This window comes from Triticum urartu, chromosome 6A (assembly GCF_056163025.1).
Source record: "Triticum urartu cultivar PI428250 chromosome 6A, HENAU_Tu73, whole genome shotgun sequence".
NCBI classification, from domain to species: Eukaryota; Viridiplantae; Streptophyta; class Magnoliopsida; order Poales; family Poaceae; genus Triticum; species Triticum urartu.
The window spans coordinates 130195333-130200533 of record NC_141878.1 but is presented as its reverse complement, the minus strand read 5'-3'; positions in this window follow the sequence as shown (position 1 = coordinate 130200533).

Genomic DNA, 5201 nt, shown 5'->3' with positions numbered 1-5201 from the left:
CATCTTCAAGCAGTTCGCCCGCGAAGTGAATGCAGTCCTCCCCAAGCTCGAAGCCATGCGCCCTCTCAGGTGGTCAGCGTCCGCCATCACGTTCAGCTCGGCAGATCAGCTCAAGTGTGCGGCTACAGCCGGAGTCCTCCCGATGCTCTGTTCCCCAATCATCAGCAACGTGGTGGTCACCAGGACCCTCATCGATGGCGGGGCAGGGCTCAACGTCCTGTCCGTGGAAACATTCAACAATCTCCAAGTGCCCTACAGCCGGCTTCAGCCAACCAAGCCTTTCTCCGGAGTCACCGACGACTCCACGGTCCCGATCGGGCAGGTCTGCCTCCCTGTCACCTTCGGGGCACGTGACAACTACCGCACCGAGCTCATCGACTTCGACATCGCTCATATTCGCCTGCCGTACAACACCGTCCTCGGGTACCCAGCACTGGCCAAGTTCATGGCCGTAACTCACCACGGCTACAACGTCCTCAAGATGCCAGGAAGTGGCGGAGTCATCACGGTGCCCTGTGAAGAGAAGGATGCGGTGTGTTCCCTGGAACGAGCCTTTCAGGCCACGTCACTAGAAGACCCGGATCGCGGAAGCAGGAGGCTTCCCGAGACCGCCCCCAGGAAGAAGAAGACATCGTCCGACCCGGCTCCTCAGGAGGCAGGCCCCTCTGGGCCCGTGCCTGCCCAGGGGGAACCTCCTTCCATCGCATAGGAAAGCGCGCCCGGTGCCCTCCTCAGGCAGGGCTCGGGGGCTCTCCCCTGGAGGGCCACCGACCTGGCTAGGGTCACGAGGGAGGCACTTGGGCACCACATGGAGGCGTGTTTCGAAGCACGTTTCCCTCAAGAAGGAGTAAGGCAAGGAGAGCCAGACCCTCAGGAGTTCGTCAGCAAGGCCATTCAGGAGCTACAGGAGTCAAGAGTCATGAAAGGCGGTCGCCGTCTACCAGCAGTGGCTCCCCATCCAGGCGAGGATGGTGGGCTGCGCGTCTGCATCGACATACCAGGGCTCAACCGAGTCGCGTCTCTGGAGCGCCTCTGGCCCTCGCGAGTGGGGCGCTGCGGAGGTCCACCCCACAGCTACGTTTGCATGCCTTACGGCTTGCCGAACGCGGCTGCCACGTACCAGCGCCTCACGAGGGGCATCATGGAGGCACAAGAGGCCAGGCGTTCCACAGCCCTGGCGGAGATGGAGATGGTCCGCGGGGAGCCGCCAGCACCTCCGGAGCCTCCCGAGGCCCCCGGGCCTGGGGGCTCGTGAGGATCGGCTTTCGCAGCCCACCGAGTCTGCTACACCAACACCCCTTCGTCCTCAACGTCATCAGGTGACATCTTTCAAGTTTCACTTCCAGCTGGGAGCGCCCCCAAGGGCTGCATTATTCCCAGGCCGCGTGGGTCCGTCCCTGCGGCATGTATCCCTTTTATTTCCTGTTGCTAGCTTACCTTATTGGGGGCGCCCCTCGGGCTGCATGATCCCCAAGTCGCTCGGGCCAGACCCAGCGGCTTGTATCCCATTTGCGTTTATTCCCGGTGATGCGTTATACCCACCATGCTAGATTATTTGATGCCGGTCCACGGCACCTCTTCTTCTCCATGCCGACCACTTGCACGTTAAAGGGGGGGGTACCTGAGCATCGCGACTCAGGGCTCTTACTGGCTCTCCAGCCCTCACCCTCTGGCCTTGTCCATGGCATCGCGACCTGACATACCAGCGACGGCTGAGACCAGCTCGAGGGCCGGGACCCGAGGACGTAGAGTGCCGACATCTAACCGAATTTGCAGGGACACATCACAAGATAAGGCCCAGTGCCAGGTGCAACCCGCCTAGAGGTAGGGCCCCGTGAGTCCCGCGCTGGCTCACGGGTGCCCAGATACACCTCGCGAGGCCCTACCGTGCCAGCCACGTGTCAGTGCGGGGCTGTACACGCCCCGGGGGCTCCTCCCGGAGGGGGCCCCCTCCCACGTACCAGTGGAAGCACCATGCTCCGCGCTGGCTGACGACACTGCCGAGGAGCGGCTATGCCCGTACACATACGGAAGCGCTATGCTCCGCGCTGGTGATAAACAACTGAGGGTGGCCCCCGGGCCGCATCAACCTCAGGGAGCCCAGAGCTCAGTGTCCAGCCTCATCACAATGCCTCCCCTTGGGAGTGCCGCGTGAGGGGGCTGGGCATGGGGGCTGCGCTTGGGTCACGCCCAGACGCACGCCGCCCAGCCGGGCCCCCCTGGGGCCTGGTTCGTCGCGCGTCTCTGCCCGAGCGGAGCCAAGGTACGAAGGTCGTTTGAGCGTCAAGGGGGACTCCCGAGCATCGCGACTCAGGAGCCTAACTGGTCACGTAGCCCCTCACTCCTTGGCCCCGTCCTGGTTTCCGGTCGGGACTAACGCTGGGTGAGGTATGCGCGCGGCCGGGCTCTGCAGACGTAGAACGGTAGATCCACCCACTTAACACCTCCCTACTTGTTGTTCGTGCGCCAAGGGGGACTCCTGAGCATCGCAACTCAGGAGCCTAACTTGTCACGTAGCCCCTCACTCCTTGGCCCCGTCCTGGTTTCTGGTCGGGACTAACGCTGGGTGAGGTACGCACGGGGCCGGGCTCTGCCGGCGTAGAACATAAGCAAGTAGGAAGGAAAAGCGCAAATTTCGAGGAATTCAAAAGTAAATATTACAGTCCACACTATTATCTCAATGCCAAACGCAAGTTTAAATGCCTCCCCGAGGCATGATACATGTGCAGGAATTAAAGGCAGGACATGAGCCACGACGGAGTCACTTGTCAGCGGAGGAGCAGCGTGGAATGGGTTCGCCTTATGGAGCAGTGGGGTCGGCAGCGCCTTGCTTCGGCTTGGTGCTGAAGGCCCGGAACTTCCCCAGCAGAGCCTCTGCGCGACCCTTCATGGCCTCGGCAGCGGCAGTGGCACGCTCGCCGCTTACTGGCTCGAGCAGGCTGTCGAGGTCGACGCCGGGATCGCAAAGGTAGATGTGGGTGAGGACCCGCGTCAGTGCTGCAGAAGACAGGACACGCGCCTCGGCCTCAGCCATGGGGCCAAGGCCAAGGGAGACATCTTCGAGAGCACGAACCAGGAAGGGAAGCAGCTTGGCGGGGCCGTCCTCGGCGCCAGCCAGCGGGCTCTCCAGGACACTGTCGTAAAGCGTCCCCAGCGAGGAGCGAGCCTTCGCCTCCATCTCCGTGAAGGCCGCGTGGTCCTCAGCAAGAACCAGGGCCTTGTCATCCAGCTCGGCCTTCCTTGCCCCAACTCCTGCTCCAGCGCACCTAGGCGGTCGCGGCGCTTCCTGAGCTTGGCCTCCCTCTCCTTGACGGCCGGCTCGCGAGCCTTCACGCCTTCTTCCTGCTCTTGGCGAATGCGGGCTTCTTTCATGAGCTGGTCCCGCAGGCCTTGCAGCTCGTCCAAAAGCGCCTTGCAGCGACCACGGGCGTCGACCGCCTCCCCCAGGGCTGCGTCACGAGCAGCCTTCGCCTCAAGAACGTCCTGTTTCTCCTCATCGCAAGCCGCCGAGGCCTGGACCAGTGCCTCCCGAATCGAAGCGTCGGAGCGAACCCATCCTAAAGCCAGCTCCAAGCGCCCGGCCACCAAGCGAGGGTCGGCGCCAAGAAGATCCTGCCGCAGTCGGTCCAGCTCAGCAGCAGCATGGTCCAGAATGGCAGAAGGAGTCAGAGAGACAGTAGCCGGTGGAGTTGGAGGAGAAGGCAGCAGCGCGGCCACAGCGTCCTGAGGTGGAGTCTGCTGCGCCCCAACGGCTGAAGTGGCGGCGGCAGGCAAGGACACCTCGGGAGTCACATGGGCCGTGGGGGCTGAGCTCGCCCCAGCCGGCTCAGCCTGGCCTCGCGAGGACGACCGGGCAGGAGAAGCCCGTGCATCGCGGTCACCCTCCTTCGCGGGCAGAGGCGCTGCCATGGGTGGAACCTCAGGAGCTCCCTTCGGCTTCTTTGCTGCGGGCGCCAGCCTACCCAAGAGATGCGGACATCAAGCCTCAGAAGCAGGACAAGAAATAAAGACAAGGATCAAACGCTTACGGGTCGTCGCCAGTGAGCTCGAGCGGCCTCCGGCCAAATTTGAAGCCTGAAAGCCGGCTGGAAGGGTTAACCTCGGGAAGCTTCGAAGCGGAAGGTGCATCTGCGGTCTGCCTCGGGGCCGGGGTAGACCCGCGGGAAATCAGCCCGGTCCTGTCCTTCTTCGGGATCGGGGGCAAGCTCCCGCCGTCCTGCTCGCCGTCATCCTCGTCGTCATCCTCGTCGTCATCGCTCAGAGAGAGGCAGAGAACGCGGGACCTGCGCCGAGAGAGGGGAGCCCTCGACTCTCCGTTAGTCGCCTCGGAGTCAGGACCTCTTTCCTGCTCCCCTCCTTCCTCCTCTTCGCTAGAATCGTCGGAGGGCACGTCCACCGGTTCCTCGGGAGTTTCTATGGGCACGGGCCCATCCCCGTTGAAGACGGGCATGGACTCCACTACCTGCTCCCAGTCGTCGCGGAGGAACAAGGGCATAGGAGCGCCCTCCAACCTCGCCACATCGCCCCCGATCAGAGATTGGAGGACCGTAGCCAGATCTCGATCGGCCCAGGCCGCGGGGCTCGGATGGGGCCTCCACATCGAAAGTGAGTACCGCCGAAGCGGAGCCAGCTGGTGCTCCAGGAATTCCCTCAGCAGCGACGCGCCAGTCAGCTTCGCCACCGCCATGTTGGCCGGCCTCAGCTCCGCGTCCATCTTCTCCAGCACCAGCTTCGCGCGGGGGTCCGCGAGCTCAACTCGTCCCCAATCGCCGGAGCTCGTGGGCTGCTCCGTGGGCAAGATCAGCCGAGGGTGGATGCGCCCAGCATCCACCAAGACCCACTTGCTCCTGAAGCCCTCAATCCTTTTTCCGGGGTTCGAGATGGCAATGGCGCCACCGTACGCGATGAAGCTCGCGCGCGCGGAAACAGGACCACGAGAGGTCCGGAGGTAGAAGTATTGGCGCAGCAAGGCCACTGAGGGCTGCACCCCTACGTGAGCCTCGCAGTAATAGGCGAAGATTGCCAGGAGAAGGATGGAGTTGGGGTGGAGATGCAGAGCCTGTAGCTTGTAATGGCGGAGGACAGAGAAGAAGAACTCAAAGAAGGGAGGCACCAGGCCGGTGGCAATGGCAGTTACGAAGAACGGATAGAAGGTGCTCCCTAGGCCTTCCGGGGTGGCGGAGCCGGCCTTGAGCGCCTTT